This window comes from Pelophylax lessonae (genome assembly GCF_965119305.1).
Source record: "Pelophylax lessonae genome assembly, chromosome: 7".
Lineage (NCBI taxonomy): Eukaryota > Metazoa > Chordata > Amphibia > Anura > Ranidae > Pelophylax > Pelophylax lessonae.
Window position 1 is genome coordinate 18,829,419 of NC_138774.1, and position 21,756 is coordinate 18,851,174.

Sequence of the window (21,756 nt, forward strand, 5' to 3'; positions counted from 1 at the left end):
AACCAATCCACTCAACGTGTATGATCATCACTGCTTTATCAGTGTTCAGAGGGAATTCATAATATGAAACATCAAATGTAACATTGTAGCAAGAAGGATCTCTCTTACAATCTGGAGTAAAGACACAATTAGGATACATCTCAGGTGAACAATGGATACTTCAAGGAAACCTTCAGTGGGAGGGATATGGGGGGCTGCCATGGCTTGTCTCCTTCTAAAACTGGACATAGCTGATTCAAAATTCGACCAGTTCGATCCGTGTGTGGCACTCTCTGTTCACCAGAAATCAATTGTTATATTGACTTCTGTCGAAAGGACACACTGAAAAACTTTTGTCGATCCGCAGCTGCAGCCAATCAGCTGAAGTCCTTGATCTGTGTATTTTGACAGCAAGCAGGAGATGCTGTCAGAATACAATGCCCCGTCAGACATGTTGCCTTTCCAAAGCTTTAAGTATGAACTAATGGTTGAGTACTGGGGAAAGAAGAGGACTGGACTCCCTGTTTTGAAGAAGATCCAGGGCTGGTGAAGAGAAGAGGACTGGACTCTCTTATCTGCAGGAGATCCGGAGCGGTTGAGGAGAAGAAAACTGGACTCCCTTCTCTGGGGGAGATCCTGCGCTGATGGGTAGATGAAGACTGGACTCTCTTCTCTGGAGGAGATCCAGGGCTGGTGAGGAGAAGAGGACTAGAGTCCCTTATCTGAAGGAGATTTAGTGCTGGTGAGGAGAAGAGGACTGGACTCTCTTCTCTAGAGAAGATCTGGAGCTGTTGAGGAAAATAAAACTGGACTCCCTTCTCTGGAGGAGATCATGCGCTGACGGGGAGAAGAAGACTGGACTCTCTTCTCTGGAGGAGATCCAGAGCTGGTGAGGAGAAGAGGACTGGACTGTCTTCTCTGCAGGAGATCCAAAGCTGGTGAGGACAAGAGGACTGGAGTCTCTTATCTGAAGGAGATTTAGTGCTGGGGAGAAGAAGAGGACTGGACTCTCTTCTCTAGAGGAGATCCAGCGCTAGTGAGAATGAGAAGACTGGACTCTCTTCTCTGCAGGAGATACAGCGCTGGTGAGGAGAAGATGACTGGACTCTCTTATCTGGAGGAGATCCGGAGCTGTTGAGGAGAAGAAAACTGGGCTCTCTTCTCTGCAGGAGATTCAGCACTGTTGAGGAGAAAAGGACTTGACTCCCTTCCCTGGAGGAGGTCCAGCGCTGCTGAGTAGAAAATGACTGGACTCTCTTTCTGAGGGAGATCCAGCGCTGGTGAGGAGAAGAGGACTTGATTCCCTTCTCTAGAGGAGATCCAGCAATGGCGAAAGCAAGGTCCATAAAGACATGGAGGGGCAAGTTTGGAGTGAAGGAACTTGACTGGCCTGCACAGAGTCCTGACTTCAACCCGTTAGAACACCTTTGGGATGAATTAGAGCAGAGACTGCGAGCCAGGCCTTCTCTCAAACATCAGTGCCTGACCTCACAAATGTGCTTCTGGAAGAATGGTCAAACATTCCCATAGACACACTCCTAAACCTTGTGGACAGCCTTCCCAGAAGAGTTGAAGCTGTTATAGCTGCAAAGGGTGGGCCAACTCAATATTGAACCCCACGGACTAAGACTGGGATGCCATTAAAGTTCATGTGGTTGTAAAGGCGTCCCAATACTTTTGGTAATATAGTGTATATTTGAATACCATATACTGTATAATATTCTGGCCAATGTAACGAATGAATGTCCAAATGCTCGGCGTGCCAAAACACACCTAAACTCGCTTGCAAAATGTGGCTTCAGGTGAACTTTTTAACTGCTTTTTCCTGGACACATTTACTCCAGTATTAATATTATTCTAATACTGGATAGATATTTTAATACTATATATAATATAGTATAATATTCTGGCCAATGGAATGAATGAACTCCTGAACGCTTGGTGTGCCAAAACACGTTGGAAAAATGTGCACTGTGCTTTGTGCACTGGTGTGCAGTCATGTTGGAACAGGAAGGGGCCGGCCCCAAACTCCTCCCACAAAGTTGGGAGCATGAAATTGTCCAAAATGTCTTGGTATGCTGACGCCTTAAGAGTTCCCTTCACTGGAACTAAGGGGCCAAGCCCAACCCCTGAAAAATAATCCCACACCATAATCCCCCCTCCACCAAATGATTTGGACCACTGCAAGAAGCAAGATCTATAAGCTTCAACTCTTCTGGGAAGGCTGTCCACAAGGTTTAGGAGTGTGTCTATGGGAATGTTTGACCATTCTTCCAGAAGCCAATTTGTGAGGTCAGGCACTGATGTTGGATGAGAAGGCCTGGCTTGCAGTCTCCACTCTAATTCATCCCAAAGGTGTTCTATCGGGTTGAGGTCAGGACCAGTCAAGTTCCTTCACTCCAAACGTGCCCCTCCATGTCTTTATGGACCTTGCTTTCACCACCAGTGCTGGATCTCCTCTAGAGAAGGGAATCCAGTCCTCTTCTCCTCACCAGCACTGGATCTCCCTCAGAAAGAGAGTCCAGTCATCTTCTACGCAGCAACCCTATCGGGTTGAGGCCAGGATTCTGTGTAGGCCAGTGAGGTTCCTCCGCCCTAAATCCGCTCATCCATGTCTTTATGGATCTCCCGCCATCCTCGGCTCTGCTTCCCCCGCACGGAATATAGAAGAGGAAATCCATTCTATCTAAAATATATATTATGAATAACAAGTGACAGATTTTTTTTTTTTGCGTCTCGCACAGCAATCTCGCAGCATGAAAGAGAGACAAGGGAGCTGACACGGCGGTGATGCTTCATTGACTCTACAGACGGCAGTTTACCTGTTTTGTCTATTTCTATGATAACTCTGCTCCCGCTCTGCATACACAATATGGATTCGCCGGCTTTGCCGGGATCAGCTGATCTCATCCCCCCGGCGGCATGACTGAGCAAGATCTGCCGCTGCGGCCTGGCTGAGAAGGTGCCAGGGCTTATTCTTGTCATCCCCAGTCCCTGACATTGCAGCAAAAAATAGGTTTGTCGGCTGTCGTTCCCGTCCTCAGCCGTGTCAATTAGCCCGCCGTCTCGTCTTCTCTCATTCTGCTCCAGATTACCGGAGTCATGTGAGAAATAATTGGCATCTCTCGAGGAAGAACGGATATATTGACTCAAGTCGTATCGACCGCCGCTGCCAGTCGCTTAAAGGAACACTCCGCTCAAACTCTTACACTTAGTTTAGAAGAGGATGAGAGCGCTACCGATTGGTCCTGATATCAGGTCAAAGGCGGGGCTTAAACGCTTGCTTACTGGGCACTTCAACCCCCTTCCTGCCCAGGCCAATATTCAGCTTTCAGCGCTGTCACACTTTGAATGACAATTGCGCGGTCATGCTACACTGTACCCATATTACATTTTTATCATTTTTTTTCATACAAATAGAGATTTCTTTTGGTGGTATTTAATCACCGCTGAGGTTTTTATTTTTTGCAAAACAAACAAAGAATGACTGAAAATTAAAAAAAAAAAAAAAAAAAAACACAGTTCTTATAGTTTGTTATACAATTTTGCAAACAGGTAATTTTTCGTCTTCACTAATCTGCACTGATAAGGCTGCAGTGATGGGCACTGATAGGCTGCACTGATGGGCACTGCTAGGCTGCACTGATAAGGCACCACTGATGGGCACTGATAGGTGACACTGATGGGCACTGATGAGGTGGCACTGATAGGTGGCATTGAAGGGTACTGATAGGCAGCACTGAAGGGCGCTGATAGGTGGCACTGATGGGCACTAGTGAGGCGGCACTGGTGGGCACTGATCAGGAGGCACTTATGAGGCTGCACTGATAGGGGGCAATGATAGGTGACACTGAAGAGCACTGATAGGCGACACCAAAGGGCATTGATAGACGGCACTGATTGGCACTGATAGGTGGCACTAATGGGCACTGATAAGACACTGGTAGGTGACACTGATTGGTAGCACTGATAGGTGGCATGGATGATGAGGCACTGGTGGACACTGATTGCCAGCACTGGTAGGCACTGATGGCAGCACTGGTGGGCACTGATAGGTGCCACTGGTGGGTACTGCTTAGCAGTACTTATGGGCACTGGTAGGTGCCACTGGTGGGCACTGGTAGGTGGCAATGATAGGCACTGGTAGGTGACACTGATAGGCAGCCCTGATAGGTGGCACGGATGGTGAGGCACTGATGGCCACTGATTGGCAGCACTGGTGGGCACTGATGGCAGCACTGGTGGGCACCCATAGGTTCCACTGGTAGGCACTGGTAGGGGACACTAGTGGGCACTGATAAGACACTGGTAGGTGACACTGATAGGCAGCACTGATAGGTGACAGGGATGATGAGGCACTTGTGGCCACTGATGGCAGCACTGGTGGGCACTGATAGGTGCCACTGGTGGGCACTGCTTAGCAGTACTTATGGGCACTGATAGGTGCAACTGGTGGGCACTGGTATGTGGCACTGATAGGCAGCAGTGATAGGTGGTACAGATGATGAGACACTGATGGTCATTGATTGGTAGCACTGGTGGGCACCGATGGCAGCACTGGTGGGCACTTATAGGTGCCACTGGTAGGCACTGGTAGGGGGCACTAGTGGGCACTGATGAAGTACAGATCTGAGAAAAGTATAGAAACATTTCTGCAGCATTGCAGGTCCTAATGAGCACAGTGGCCTCCATCATCTGTAAAAAGAAGAAGTTTGGAACCACCAGGACTCTTCCTAGAGTGGACCGCCCTAGAGTGATCGGGGGAGAAGGGCCTTAGTCACGGAGGTGACCAAGAACCCGATGGTCAGAGCTCCAGCGTTTCTCTGTGGAGAGAGGAGAACCTTTTGAGAAGAAAACTATCTCTGCAGCACTCCACCAATCAGGCCTGTATGGTAGAGTAGCCAGACGGAAGCCACTCCTCAGTAAAAGGCACATGACAGCCCGTCTGGAGTTTGCTAAAAGGCACCTGAAGGACCCTTAGACCATGAGAAACAAAGTTCTCTGGTCTGATGAAACAAAGATTGAACTCTTTGCCTGGAATGGCAAGCGTCATGTCTGGAGGAGACCAGGCACCGCTCATCACCTGGCCAATACCATCCCAACAGTGAAGCATGGTGGTGACAGCATCATGCTGTGGAGATGGTTTTTAGTGGCAGGATCTAGGAGACTAGTCAGGATCGAGGGAAAGATGAATGCAGCAGTGTACAGAGGCATCCTTGATGATAACCTGCTACAGAGCACTCTGGACCTCAGACTGGGTGAAGGTTCATCTTCCAACAGGACAACGACCCTAAGCACACAGTCAAGATAACAATGGAGTGGCTATGGGACAAGCCAGAGACTTGAACCCGACTGAACATCTCTGGAGAGATCTGAAAATGGCTGTGCACCGACGCTCCCCATCCAACCTGATGGAGCTTGAGAGGTCCTGCAAAGAAGAATGGGAGAAACTGCCCAAAAATAGGTGTGCCAAGCTTGTAGCATCATACTCAAAAAGACATGAGGCTGTAATTGGTGCCAAAGGTGCTTCACCAAAGTATTGGGCAAAGGGTGTGAATACCTATGTACATGGATTTTTTCTTAATTTTAATACATTTGCAAAGATTTCAAACAAGCTTCTTTCACGTTGTCATTATGGGGGGATTGTTTGTAGAATTTTGAGGAAAATACTGAATTTAATCCATTTTGGAATAAGGCTGTAACATAACAAAGCGTTGTGAATACTTTCCGGATGCACTGTATATTCAATGCTAACTTTCTGCATCAATTAAACTTTGAATCCCATTTTTTTGTGTGATTTTGGTTTATTTTGATACATAATATATCTCAGCGTATTCATATTGGATCTGAAAGGTCCAACGACAAGGAACTCTTCTTTGGATGGAGGACGGGGCCGGCAAGCACTGAGCAAGGTAACCTCCTGAGGAGCCCCGGAGGCAGCGCTCCAGATGCCGGCACTGGCGCCCAAGGAGGGTGCGAGGGGAAGCAGATGTTACGGCGGCAGAAATGTCCCAGCGCTTCGGCATATGTGCCCCGTGACATCTCCGGAGCCGAGAATCACTACACAGAGACATCTGACTGTCTTCCTACCCATCGCTTCAAGTAGATGAAAAAAAAAAACCCACGAAACTCTCTGACCAGCTTCATTATTTTTAATCTTTACTTCTCACCCAGGCCACTTCTCACATTTCTCTCCTACATGTACAAATCTGTATTTTTTTTTTGCTAGGAAAAAACTCAGAACCCCCAAACATTATATATATATATAGACTCACCGGCCACTTTATTAGGTACACCTTGCTAGCATGGCAGCCATGAGAAATCTTGGCCATTTCATTTCAGTTTAATTTCAATCCAGCAGAGACACAGCCCTATATATTCAGCAATGAGACATACTGCAAAGAGACAACCCCTCCATCAAAGAGACAGCCCAATCCAGCAAAGAGACAGCCCCATATATTCGGCAACGATACATCCCTCAAAGAGACATCCCAATGTAGCAAAGAGACAACCCCTCCAGCAAAAAGACAGCCCAGTCCAGCAAACAGACAGCCCAATTCAGCAAAGAGACAGCCTAATCCATCAAAGAGACAGCCCCTCCATCAAAGAGACAGCCCAGTCCAGCAAAGAGACACCCCTATATATTCAGCAACGAGACATCCGACAAAGAGACATCCCAATTCAGCAAAGAGACATCCCCTCCATCAAAGAGACAGCCCAATCCAGCAAAGACACGGACCCCCTCCCCCTCAAAGAGACAGCCCAATCCAACAAAGACACAGCCCAATCCAGCAAAGAGACAGCCCAATCCAGCAAAGAGACAGCCCCATATATTCAGCAACGAGACATCCCGCAAAGAAACATCCCAATTCAGCAAAGAGACAGCCCCTCCATCAAAGAGACAGCCCAATCCAGCAAAGAGACAGCCCCCCATCAAAAAGACAGCCCAATTAAACAAAGAGACATCCCATTTCAGCAAAGAGACAGTGCCCCCCCCATCAAAGAGACAGCCCAATCCATCAAAGAGACAGCCCAATCCAGCAAAGAGGCCACCCTCCCCCATCAAAGAGACAGCCCAATCCAGCAAAGAGATAGCCCCTTCCATCAAAGAGACAGCCCAATCCAGCAAAGAGACAGACCCGCCATCAAAGACACAGCCCACACCAGCAAAGAGACATGCCATCCAGCAAAGAGACAGCCCAATCCAGCAAAGAGACAGCCCAGTCCAGCAAAGAGACAGCCCCATATATTCAGCAAGGAGACATCCCGCAAAGAGGCATCCCAATTCAGCAAAGAGACATCCCCTTCAGCAAAGAGACAGCCCAGTCCAGCAAAGAGACAGCCCAGTCCAGCAAAGAGACTGCCCAATCCAGCAAAGAGACAGCACAGTCCAGCAAAAAGACAGCCCAATCCAGCAAAGAGACAGCCCCATATATTCAGCAACGATACATCCCTCAAAGAGACATCCCAATTTAGCAAAGAGACAACCCCTCCAGCAAAAAGACAGCCCAGTCCAGCAAACAGACAGCCCAATTCAGCAAAGAGACAGCCTAATCCATCAAAGAGACAGCCCCTCCATCAAAGAGACAGCCCAGTCCAGCAAAGAGACACCCCTATATATTCAGCAACGAGACATCCGGCAAAGAGACATCCCAATTCAGCAAAGAGACATCCCCTCCATCAAAGAGACAGCCCAATCCAGCAAAGAGACAGCCCCTCCAAAAAAAAGACAGCCCAGTCCATCCAAGACACGGACCCCCTCCCCCTCAAAGAGACAGCCCAATCCAACAAAGACACAGCCCAATCCAGCAAAGAGACAGCCCAATCCAGCAAAGAGACAGCCCCATATATTCAGCAACGAGACATCCCGCAAAGAAACATCCCAATTCAGCAAAGAGACAGCCCCTCCATCAAAGAGACAGCCCAATCCAGCAAAGAGACAGCCCCCCATCAAAAAGACAGCCCAATTAAACAAAGAGACATCCCATTTCAGCAAAGAGACAGTGCCCCCCCCCATCAAAGAGACAGCCCAATCCATCAAAGAGACAGCCCAATCCAGCAAAGAGGCCACCCTCCCCCATCAAAGAGACAGCCCAATCCAGCAAAGAGATAGCCCCTTCCATCAAAGAGACAGCCCAATCCAGCAAAGAGACAGACCCGCCATCAAAGACACAGCCCACACCAGCAAAGAGACATGCCATCCAGCAAAGAGACAGCCCAATCCAGCAAAGAGACAGTCCAATCCAGCAAAGAGACAACCCAATCCAGCAAAGAAACAGCCCCATATATTCAGCAATGAGACATCCCACAAAGAGACATTCCAATTCAGCAAAGAGACATCCCAATTCAGCAAAGAGACAGTCAAATCCAGCAAAGAGACAGCACAATCCAGCAAAGAGACATCCCCTCCATCAAAGAGACAGCCCAATCCAGCAAAGAGACAGCCACTTCATCAAAGATACAGCCCAATCCAGCAAAAAGTCAGCCCCATATATTCAGCAATGAGACATCCTGCAAAGACACATCCCAATTCAGCAAAGAGACATCTCCTCCATCAAAGAGACAGCCCAATCCAGCAAAGAGACAGCTCAATCCAGCAAAAAGACAGCCCAAATCCACCAAAGAGACAGCTCCTCCATCAAAGAGAAAGCCCAATCCAGCAAAGAGACAGCTCCTCCATCAAAGAGACAGCCCCTCCAGCAAAAAGACATCTCAGTCCAGCAAAGAGACAGCTCCATATATTAAGCAACGAGACATCCTGCAAAGAGACATCCCAATTCAGCAAAGAGACATCCCCTCCATCAAAGAGACAGCCCAATCCAGCAAAGAGACAGCTCCTCCATCAAAGAGACAGCCCCTCCAGCAAAAAGACATCTCAGTCCAGCAAAGAGACAGCTCCATATATTAAGCAACAAGACATCCTACATCCCAATTCAGCAAAGAGACAGCCCCATATATTCAGCAATGAGACATCCCACAAAGAGACATCCCAATTCAGCAAAGAGACATCCGCCCCCTTCAAAGAGACAGCCCAATCCAGCAAAGAGACATCCCCTCCATCAAAGAGACAGCCCAATCCAGCAAAGAGACAGCCCAATCTAGCAAAGAAACAGCTCCATATATTCAGCAACGAGACATCCCCCAGAGAGACATTCCAATTCAGCAAAGAGACATCCACTCCATTAAAGAGACAGCCCAGTCCAACAAAAAAACAGCCCCCCATCAAAGATACAGCCCAATCCAACAAAGAGACAGCCCCCCCATCAAAGAGACAGCCCAATCCAGCAAAAGAGACATCCCATCAAAGAAACAGCTCCATATATTCAGCAACGAGACATCCCCCAGAGAGACATTCCAATTCAGCAAAGAGACATCCCCTCCATCAAAGAGACAACCAAATCCAGCAAAGAGAAAGCCCAATCCAGCAAAGAGACAGCTCCTCCATCAAATAGACAGCCCAATCCAGCAAAGAGACAGCCCCTCAATCAAAGAGCCAGCCAATCCAGTAAAAAGACAGCCCAGTCCAGCAAAGAGACAGCCCCATATATTCAGCAATGAGACATCCGGCAAAGAGCCATCCCAATTCAGCAAAGAGACATCCCCTCCATCAAAGAGACAGCCCAATCCAGCAGAGAGACAGCCCCCCATCAAAGAGACAGCCCCATATATTCAGCAATGAGACATCCCACAAAAAGACATCCCAATTCAGCAAAGAGACATCCCCTCCATCAAAGAGACAGCCAAATCCATCAAAGAGCCATCCCAATTCAGCAAAGAGACATCCCCTCCATCAAAGAGACAGCCCAATCCAGCAGAGAGACAGCCCCCATCAAAGAGACAGCCCCATATATTCAGCAATGAGACATCCCAATTCAGCAAAGAGACATCCCCTCCATCAAAGAGACAGCCAGATCCATTAAAGAAACAGCCCAATTCAGCAAAGAGACAGCTCCTCCAGCAAAGAGACAGCCCCATATATTCAGCAATGAGACATCGTGCAAAGAGACATCCCAATTCAGCAAAGAGACATCCCAATCCATCAAAGAGACAGCCCAATCCAGCAAAGAGACAGTCCAATCCAGCAAAGAGACAGCCTAATCCAGCAAAGAGACAGCCCCATATATTCAGCAACGAGACATCCCGCAAAGAGACATCCCAATTCAGCAAAGAGACATCCCCTTCATCAAAGAGACGGTCCAATCCAGTAAAGAGACAGCCCAATCCAGCAAAGAGACAGCTCGTCCATCAAAGAGACAGCTCCTCCATCAAAGAGAAAGCCCCTCTAGCAAAACGACAGGCACGTCCAGCAAAGAGAGAGCCCCATATATTCAGCAACGAGACATCCTGCAAAGAGACAACCCAATTCAGCAAAGAGACATCCTTCCAGCAAAAAGACAGCCCAGTCCATCAAAGAGACAGCCCAATACAGCAAAAAACACATCCAAATCCATCAAAGAGACATCCCCTCACCAGTTTGGGACACCAAGGCAGCTGGGCCCCTAGTGATGCCGGGGCCCCCTAAGTGTGTATGGGCTGCCCCCCCCCATGGAGACAGCCTTGCTTGCTAGTATCGAGTTGGACCCCCTTTTGCCCTCAGAACTGCCTTCATTTTTCATGGAATAGATTTAACAAGGTGTTGGAAACATTCCTCAGAGATTTTGCTCCATAGTGACATGATAGCGTCACACAGTTGCTGCAGATTTATCGGCTGCACATCCATGATGCCAAATCTCTCGTTTCACCACATCCCAAAGGTGCTCTATTGGATGAGATCTGGTGAGTGTGGAGTCCATTGGAGGACAGTGACCTCATTGTCCTGGTGAAGAAACCAGTGGTGAGATGATTGGAGCTTTGTGACATGGTGCATTATCCTGCTGGAAGGAGCCATCAGAAGATGGGGACACTGTAGTCATAAAGGGATGGACATGGTCAGCAACAATACTTAGGTAGGCCGTGGCGATTAAATGGTGCTCAATTGGTATTAAGGGGCCAAAAGTGTGCCAAGAAAATATCCCCCACACCATTACACCACCACCAGCCTGAACCGCTGAAATAAGGCAGGATGGATCCATGATGCCAAATTCTGACCCTACCATCTGAATGTCGCAGCTGAAATCCAGACTCATCAGACCAGTCAACATTTTTCCAATCTTCTATTGTCCAATTTTGGTGATCCTGTGCGAATTGTAGCCTCAGTTTCCTGTTCTTACTAGCTGACAGGAGTGGTCTTCTGCTGCTGTAGCCCATCTGCTTCAAGGTTGGATGTGTTGTGCATTGAGAGATAGTATTCTGCATACCTTGGTTGTAACAAGTGTTTTTTTGAGTTACTGTTGCCTTTCTATCATCTCCAACAAGTCTGCCCATTCTCCTCTGACATCAACAAGGCATTTTCCTCCACACAACTGCCGCTCACTGGATATTTTCTCTTTTTCCCACCATTCTTTGTAATCCCGAGAGATGGTTGTGTGTGAAAATCCCAGAAATACTCAGACCAGTCCCGTCTGCCACCAACAACCATGCCACGTTCTAAGTCACTTAAATACCCTTTCTTACCCATTCTGATGTTAGGTTTGAACTTCAACAAGTCGTCTTCACCACGTCTAGATGCCTTTACACACACATGAACTTTAATGGCATCCCAGTCTTAGTCCGTAGGGTTCAATATTGAGTTGGCCCACCCTTTGCAGCTATAACAGCTTCAACTCTTCTGGGAAGGCTGTCCACAAGGTTTAGGAGTGTGTCTATGGGAATGTTTGACCATTCTTCCAGAAGAGCATTTGTGAGGTCAGGCACTGATTTTGGATGAGAAGGCCTGGCTCGCAGTCTGCACTCTAATTCATCCCAAAGGTGTTCTATCGGGTTGAGGTCAGGGCTCTGTGCAGGCCAGTCAAGTTCCTCCACCCCCAAACTTGCTCATCCATGTCTTTATGGAATTTGAATTTTTAAAGAGAATAAAACAGACTAGAAAAATAAAGGAATAAAATAGAAAAGAATAGAATAGAAAAAAAAAATATATAAATATAATAGAGTAAAACAGAACAGAATACAAAAAACTTAAAAAAAAAAAAAATTAACAGAAAATAAAGGGATAGAATAGAAAATAAAAGAATATAGTAGAAAAGAATAGATTCAAACAGAACAAAATAGAATAGAAAATAAAAAAAAACTGAAAAAAAAAGAATAGAAAATAAAGGAAAAGAGTAAAGTAGAAAAAAATAAAAAGATTATAACCTTCTTCTGAATTTCGAATTTCAAAAAGAATAAATTTGCATTTTTATACAATAGAAAAAAAATTGAAAAAAATTGAAAAATAAAAAAAAAAATAGAATAGAAAAGAATTGAATAGAAAATATAATATAATAAAATAGAAAGAATATAACCTTCCGTAAATTTAAATTTTAAATAGAATAAATTCAAATTTGAAAAGAATCGAAAAGGATACAAATGAATAGAAAAGAATAGAATAGAATTAAAAAAACAATAAAATAAAATATAATAGAAAGACTAGACCCATTTCCCAAAATTTGAGGTGGTTGTTAAGGAGACGGAACCCATCCACGTCCTAAACACCCAGTGATAAGGGCACCCCCTCAGTGGTCAGCAGGAGAGATGCTACCACCGGGGGGGGGGGGGGGGAGGGAGGGAAGCAGAAAGACAGCAGGCAGGTGGGTCATCCTGGAGCAACAACTGGGAGGGGAGGAGAGGGGAGGCAGCCGCCCCCGGGGGGAGGGGGCGCTAGATTGCAAGATTTAACAATACTCAAGCAGCCCTGGTGGGGGATGCGGACCGAGTGCCGGAGGGGGGGGGGCGTGCATAGGCATGTGCTGGATTACTAACAATCAGCTATTCACTGGTTGCTAAGGACGCCAGCGGGTGCCCGTTCCTTAACAACCAGCATATTTTTGGCACGTGACCCCACAAAATGCACCTAAAAATGCCCCCTGGGTGCGTTTTTGGTGCGGTTCCCCTCGACTTCAATGGAAGGTGCATCTTTTGGTGCACATTTGGAAAGCGGCTTTTCAAACCGCCATGCAAACGCAACTCAGCGATGTGAAAAGTCTTATAGGGTGTAAAGAGAAATCATTTTGATGCGCTTTTGTCCCACTGAAAAGGTGCGTTCCAGCGCGCCAAAAGCGCATCGGTGTGAACGGACTCTAAGCCCCGTTCACACCGGTGCGACTTGTCATGCGATTTGACAGTTAAAAAAAAAAATGCATGACAAGTCGCACCCTTTTCATTCATATGGAGCTCTTCAAATCGATGCAACTTTGAATTGTACCGATTTGAAAAAGGTTCCTGCACTATTTTTTGCGATCTCATGTGCAACTTGCATTGACATCTGTGCATGAAATCGCACAGATATCGGCAAGCTGCACATGAAATTACGCTGACCGGCGGCTTTGAAATCGAAAACCGAATTCATTGTGAACCCGGGGCTGAAACCCCTGGTTCACACTTGTGTGTCTTTGAAATCACACTACTTCAGCGCCATTTCAAAGTCAAAGATCAGTGCGAATTGCATCTCCGATTTTACTGCGGGTTTTACTACTTTTTTTGGCAACAACACTTTACATATACAGTATCTCACAAAAGTGAGTACACCCCTCACATTTTTGTAAATATTTTATTCTACCTTTCCATGTGACAACACTGAAGAAATGACACTTTGCTACAATGTAAAGTAGTGAGTGTAAAGCTTGTATAACAGTGTAAATTTGCTGTCCCCTCAAAATAACTCAACACACAGCCATTAATGTCTAAACCGCTGGCAACAAAAGTGAGTACACCCCTAAGTGAAAATGTCCAAATTGGGACCAAAGTGTCAATATTTTGTGTGGCCACCATTATTTTCCAGCACTGCCTTAACCCTCTTGGACATGGAGTTCACCAGAGCTTCACAGGTTGCCACTGGAGTCCTCTTCCACTCCTCCATGATGACATCACAGAGCTGGTGGATGTTAGAGACCTTGCGCTCCTCCACCTTCTGTTTGAGGATGCCCCACAGATGCTCAATAGGGTTTAGGTCTGGAGACATGCTTGGTCAGTCCATCACCTTTACCCTCAGCTTCTTTAGCAAGGCAGTGGTCATCTTGGAGGTGTGTTTGGGGTCGTTATCATGTTGGAATACTGCCCTGCAGCCCAGTCCCCGAAGGGAGGGGATCATACTCTGCTTCAGTATGTCACAGTACGTGTTGGCATTCATGGTTCCCTCAATGAACTGTAGCTCCCCAGTGCCGGCAGCACTCATGCAGCCCCAGACCATGACACTCCCACCGCCATGCTTGACTGTAGGCAAGACACACTTGTCTTTGTACTCCGCACCTGGTTGCTGCCACACATGCTTGTCACCATCTGAACCAAATAAGTTTATCTTGGTCTCATCAGACTACAGGACATGGTTCCAATAATCCGTGTCCTTAGTCTGCTTGTCTTCAGCAAACTGTTTGCGGGCTTTCTTGTGCATCATCTTTAAAGGAGAGGCTTCCTTCTGGGATGACAGCCATGCAGACCAATTTGATGCAGTGTGCGGCGTATGGTCAGAGCACTGACAGGCTGACCCCCCCACCCCTTCAACCTCTGCAACAATGCTGGCACCACTCATGCGTCTATTTCCCAAAGACAACCTATGGATATGACGCTGAGCACATGCACTCAACTTCTTTGGTCAACCATGGTGAGGCCTGTTCTGAGTGGAACCTGTCCTGTTAAACCGCTGTATGGTCTTGGCCACCGTGCTGCAGCTCAGTTTCAGGGTCTTGGCAATCTTCTTATAGCCTAGGCCATCTTTACGTAGAGCAACAATTCTGTTTTTCAAATCCTCAGAGAGTTCTTTGCCATGAGGTGCCATGTTGAACTTCCAGTGACCAATATGAGAGAGTGAGAGCGATAACACCAAATTTAACACACCTGCTCCCCATTCACACCTGAGACGTTGTAACACTAATGAGTCACATGACACCGGGGAGGGAAAATGGCTAATTTGGCCCAATTTGGACATTGTCACTTAGGGGTGTGCTCACTTTTGTTGCCAGCGGTTTAGACATTAATGGCTGTGTGCTGAGTTATTTTGAGGGGACAGCAAATTTACACTGTTATACAAGCTGTACACTCACTACTTTACATTGTAGCAAAGTGTCATTTCTTCAGTGTTGTCACATGAAAAGCTATAATAAAATATTTACAAAAATGTGAGGGGTGTACTTACTTTTGTGAGATCCTGTATATATATATATATATATATATATATATATAATATTTTTTTTTTTTAAATGTGAACTTATCCTTTAAGACTGTATAGGAGAGAGGCGGAGCTATCCAGCAGTTGGCGTTCTACAAGCGAATGACGAGGCCTCTCTGAGCTATTTAATGTTCCAGATGACAGAACTTTAAAATATTTGGAAGACAATATTTACATTAATGAAGAGGAGTCTGCGGCTCGGGAGGGTTGGAGCTCTGCCATACTTTGCATTTAACATTTCCTGAAGTGTTTTGCTAAAACACGATTTTTACCGCCGGGTAAACAGATTAACTCTTCCCTGCGCCGCGTACCGGCAAAGCTACGGAGGATCCGATCTAAACCCGACTCCAGCCAAAACCTTACATTTTTTTTTTCTTACATTTTTATTTATTTTTATTTTATTTCATTTTATGTTTGGGGAGGGGGATAGACCCTCAGCCAGATTTTAGCCTCTGACCTTGTACCCATTGGAGGGATTTTCTTCAACCTCGCTGATAGACTTTACGAATTGAAATTCTGACAAATTTTTCGTTATTCGGAAATTTGGATGTATCCAAATTTCCGAATTACCAATAGGAACGAATTTAAATTAATCTGAAATAAAGAATCGAAAATTTCAGAGGAAATTCAAATTTGAATAGCTTTTGAATCGAATTTCCCAAGAGATAGAATAAGAATTAATAAGAGATAGAAGAAGAATATATAAGAAAAGGAAAGAATAGAATAGAAAATTTAATTTTCGAATTACAATATTAACTAACTTAAATGAATCCAAAATAACGAATCAGAATTACAGACGAAATTTAAATTCAAATAGTTTTCTAAACAAATTCGAATTTTCAAAGTGAATAATATAGAATAGAAAATAAAGGAATAAATTAGTAAATAATACATAAGAAAAGAAAGAATAGAATAGAAAATTACATTTTCGAATTACAATAGTAACAAATTTAAATTAATCTGAAATAACAAATAAAAATTTCAGAGGAAATTCAAATTTGAATAGCTTTCAAATCGAATTTCCAAAGAGAATGACATATAATAGAAACAAAGGAATGAAATAGATAAGGAATACATAAGAAAAGGAAAGAATAGAATAGAAAATTACATTTTCGAATTACAATAGTAACGACTTTACATGAATCAGGAATAATGAATCAAAATTTCAGAGGGAATTCAAATTTGAATAGCTTTCAAATCGAATTTCCAAAGAGAATGAAATAGAACAGAAAATAAAGGAATATAATAGTAAAGAATATATAAGAAAAGGAAGGAATAGAATAGAAAATTTAATTTTCAAATTACAATAGTAAAAAATTTAAATAAATCCAAAACAAAAAATCAAAATTTCAAAGGAAATTCAAATTCAAATAGTTTTTGAATCAGATTCAAATTTCCAAAGAGAATAATATAGACTAGAAAATAAAGGAATGAAATAGAAAATATTAGAATAGAAAATTAAAGAATAGAATATAATAGAGTAAAACAGAACAGAATACAAAATAAAAGAATAGAAAAAAAAAATAGAATAAAAAATAAAGTAATAGAATAGAATAGAAAAAAATAAAAAGAATATAACTATCTTCTCAAATTCAAATTTGAAATAGAATAAATGTAAATTCTAATAGAATAGAAAAAATAGAATAGAAAAGAATAGAATAGAAAAAAAAGAATATAACAATTTCCCAAAATTAAAAAAAAAAAAAAATTTGAATTGAATAGGATAGAAAATAATAGAATAGCTTAGAAAAATGTGAAATTTGAAATGAAATAAATTTAAGTTCTAAAAGAATAGAAAAGAAATAGAATAGAAAAGAATAGAATAGAATAGAATAGAAAAGAAAAAAAAATAATATAACCTTTTACCAAAAAAAAAAAAAAAAAAATCAAATTGAATAGAATAGAAAATAATAGATTTGAAAATTAAAGAAAAGAATCGACTAGAATAAAGAGGAATATAATAGAATAGAAAAGAATATAAACATTTCCCAAAATTCAAATAAAATTGAATTTGAATAGAAAAAAAAATAATAGAATAGAAAATAAAAGAATATAATTGACTAGAATAAAAAGGAATAATAAAGAATATGTAAGAAAAGGAAAGAATAGAATTGAATAGAAAATAATGTTTTCGAATAACAATAGTAACTAATTTAAATGAATCCGAAATAACATATCAGAATTTCAGACAAAATTTAAATTCAAATAGTTTTTGAATCAAATTCAAATTTGAATTGTTTTCAAATTAAATTTGAAATCTGTACGGCAGTCTGCAGGATCGATCCTGGGGGTGCGTGCCCCCATCTCGCCAGCGGGAAAGTCAATCCACGGGGTCGATGGCTCCCCATTAACAGTGGTCTGCTGTGTTTACAACAACAAACACAGCTGACCTTTGCTTTTTCTGAAATCAATGCAGAGCTCCGGTGTTCCTCCTATATAGGATCACAGGTCTCTGTGTTGATTTCACAAGTCCCTCCCCCATACAGTTAGAAAACACCCCCTAGGGACACATTTAACCCTTTGTTACCCTCTTCCCTGCCAGTGTCATTATTACAGTAACAGTGCATATTTTAAGCACTGATTACTGTAGTAATGTCACTGGTCCCCCAAAAGTGTCAAAAATGTCAGTTAGGTATCCGATCTGTCCGCTACAATGTTGCATTCCCGCTACAAAATCGCAGATCGCCGCCATTACTAGTAAATGAAAAAAAAAATAAAAACAATAAAAATGACAGAAATCTTTCCCGTAGTTAGTAGATGCAATAACTTTTGCGCAAACCAATCAAAATACACTTATTGCGATTTTTTATTTTACCGAAAATATGTAGCAGAAAACAAATTGGCCTAAAATGTTAAACAATTTTGAATTTTCTTTTTTTTTTTTTTGGGAATGTTATATTACAGCAGAATGTGAAAAATATTTATTTTTTTATTTTCAGAATTGTCGCTCTTTTTTTGTTTATAGCGCAAAAAATAAAAATCGCACAGGTGATCAAATACTACCAAAAAAAAAAAAAAGCTCTGTTTGTGGGAAAAAAGGACATCAATTTTATTTGGGTACAGCATCGCACGACTGCGCAATTGTCCGTTTGGTGTCATAAAGGGTTTTTAATGGTCGGCATTGGGCAGGGGTGGAGCTTGGGCGGTACTTACTTTAACTACTTCTGGACTGGAAGGATTTCCCCTCCCAGGCCATTTTTTGCGATACGGCACTGTGTTATTTTAACTGACAATTGCGCAGTCGTGCGACGCTGTACCCAAATAAACTTAATGTCCTTTTTTTCCCCACAAATAGAGCTTTCTGCGATTTTTTTTTTTTTTTTTTTTTTTGCCCTATAAACAAAAAAAGAGCGACAATTCTGAAGAAAAAAACTAAATTTTTCACATTCTGCTATATAACACCCCCCCCCCAAAAAAAAAAAAAAAAAAAATACAAATATTTTTTATTTAACATTTTAGGCCAATTTGTTTTCTGCTACATATTTTTGGTTAAAAAAACATCACAATAAGCGTATTTTGATTGGTTTGCGCAAAAGTTATCCCGTCTACTAACTACGGGAAAGATTTATGTCATTTTTATAGTTTATTTTTTTTACTAGTAATGGTGGCGATCTGCGATTTTTAGTGGGACTGCGACATTGCGGCGGACAGATCGGATACCTAACTGACATTTTTGACACTTTTGGGGGGACCAGTGACATTACTACAGTAATAAGTGCTAAAAATATCCACTGGTACTGTAATAATGACACTGGCAGGGAAGGGGTTAACACTCTGGGTGATCAAAGGTTTGAATGTATGCCTAGGGGAGTGATTCTAACTGTATGAGGGATGGACTTTTGAAATGAATTTTGAAATTCCAGGGAGAAGAACGGTCAGCTGTGTTTACAGCAGCCGACCGTCCTTCTCTCTCAGCGGGGAATGATCTAAGCCAACAGTTCCATGCATTGGAGTCCCCGCTGCCGAGTGGGAATGGGAGCGTGCCAGCGCAGGCTCGTTCCCTAGCTGCAGGCACGCGACCGACGTAGAGCTACGTCAGGTTCACGCAGGAGGGCCAGCCTGCTGCAGTAAATCTGCGGCGGGCAGTCCTTAAGTGGTTAAAATGTGGGAGGAGCTTGGGCGGGACTTTAAAATGTGGGAGGGGTTCTCACATTTACCTCTGGGCTGAAACCCCCGGTCTTTTTCCCACCTAGCAACGCCCTTGGTCTCACCCCTGAAATTCTGTAAAAGAGGATCGCTTTTCCAAAAAAAATAAAAAATGACACAAATGGTTTTTGACAAACTTGCCATATCACTTTCTTTATTTTCTAGAATATAAAATAAAGGAATAGGTTAGAAAAAATAGAACAGAATAGAATGGAAAATAGAATAGAATAAAACAGAAAGAATATAACAAAAACAAACATAACAAAAAAAAAAAAAAATATAACAAAATAAAGTTTTTGACAAACTTACCATATCACTTTCTTTATTTCCTAGAATATAAAATAAAATTAAATAGAATAGAATGGAGAATATAATAGAATAAAATAAAATAGAAAGAATATAACCGTCTTCTAAAATTCGAATTTCAAATAGAATAAATTTGTATTCTAATTGAAAAGAAAAGAAAAGAATAGAAAAGAACAGAAAAAAATATATAACTGTTTCCCAAAATAAAATAAAATTGCATTTGAATAGAATAGAACATAATTGATTAGAATAGAAAAGAATATAAAAAAGACTACAAAAAAACAATAGACTAGAATATAAATAATATAACCTCCTTTGAATAGAATAGAATAGAATAAAATAAAATAGAAAGAATATAACCATCTTCTAAAATTTGAATTTCAAATAGAATAAATTCTTATTCTAATTAAAAAGAAAAGAAAAGAATAGAAAAGAACAGAAAAAATATATAACTGTTTCCCAAAATAAAATAAAATTGCATTTGAATAGAATAGAACATAATTGATTAGAATAGAAAAGAATATAAAAAAGACTACAAAAAAACAATAGACTAGAATATAAATAATATAACCACCTTTGGATAGAATAGAATAAAATAAAATAGAAAGAATATAACCGTCTTCCAAAATTCGAATTTCAAATAGAATAAATTTGTATTCTAATTAAAAAGAAAAAAAAAGAATAGAAAAGAACAGAAAAAAAATATATAACTGTTTCCCAAAATTAAAATAAAATAACATTGCATTTGAATAGAATAGAACATAATTGATTAGAATAGAAAAGAATTGAAAAGACTAGAAAAAAACAATAGACTAGAATATAAATATTATAACCACCTTTGAATAGAATAGAATAGCATAGAATATAATAAAATAAAATAGAAAGAATATAACCGTCTTCTAAAATTCGAATTTCAAATAGAATAAATTTGTATTCTAATTAAAAAGAAAAGAATAGAAAAGAACAGAAAAAAAATATATAACTGTTTCCCAAAATTAAAATAAAATAAAATTGCATTTGAATAGAATAGAACATAATTGATTGGAATAGAAAAGAATATAAAAGACTAGAAAAAAACAATAGACTAGAATATAAATAATATAACCACCTTTGAATAGAATAGAATAGCATAGAATAGAATAAAATAAAATAGAAAGAATATAACCGTCTTCTAAAATTCGAATTTCAAATAGAATAAATTCTTATTCTAATTAAAAAGAAAAGAAAAGAATAGAAAAGAACAGAAAAAAATATATAACTGTTTCCCAAAATTAAAATAAAATAAAATTGCATTTGAATAGAATAGAACATAATTGATTAGAATAGAAAAGAATAGAAAAGACTAGAAAAAAAAATAGAATAGAATATAAATAATATAACCACCTTTGGATAGAATAGAATAAAATAAAATAGAAAGAAAATAACCATCTTCTAAAATTCGAATTTCAAATAGAATAAATTTGTATTCTAATTAAAAAGAAAAGAAAAGAATAGAAAAGAACAGAAAAAAATATATAACTGTTTCCCAAAATAAAATAAAATTGCATTTGAATAGAATAGAACATAATTGATTAGAATAGAAAAGAATATAAAAATGACTACAAAAAAACAATAGACTAGAATATAAATAATATAACCTCCTTTGAATAGAATAGAATAGAATAAAATAAAATAGAAAGAATATAACCATCTTCTAAAATTTGAATTTCAAATAGAATAAATTCTTATTCTAATTAAAAAGAAAAGAAAAGAATAGAAAAGAACAGAAAAAATATATAACTGTTTCCCAAAATAAAATAAAATTGCATTTGAATAGAATAGAACATAATTGATTAGAATAGAAAAGAATATAAAAACGACTACAAAAAAACAATAGACTAGAATATAAATAATATAACCACCTTTGGATAGAATAGAATAAAATAAAATAGAAAGAATATAACCGTCTTCCAAAATTCGAATTTCAAATAGAATAAATTTGTATTCTAATTAAAAAGAAAAAAAAAGAATAGAAAAGAACAGAAAAAAAATATATAACTGTTTCCCAAAATTAAAATAAAATAACATTGCATTTGAATAGAATAGAA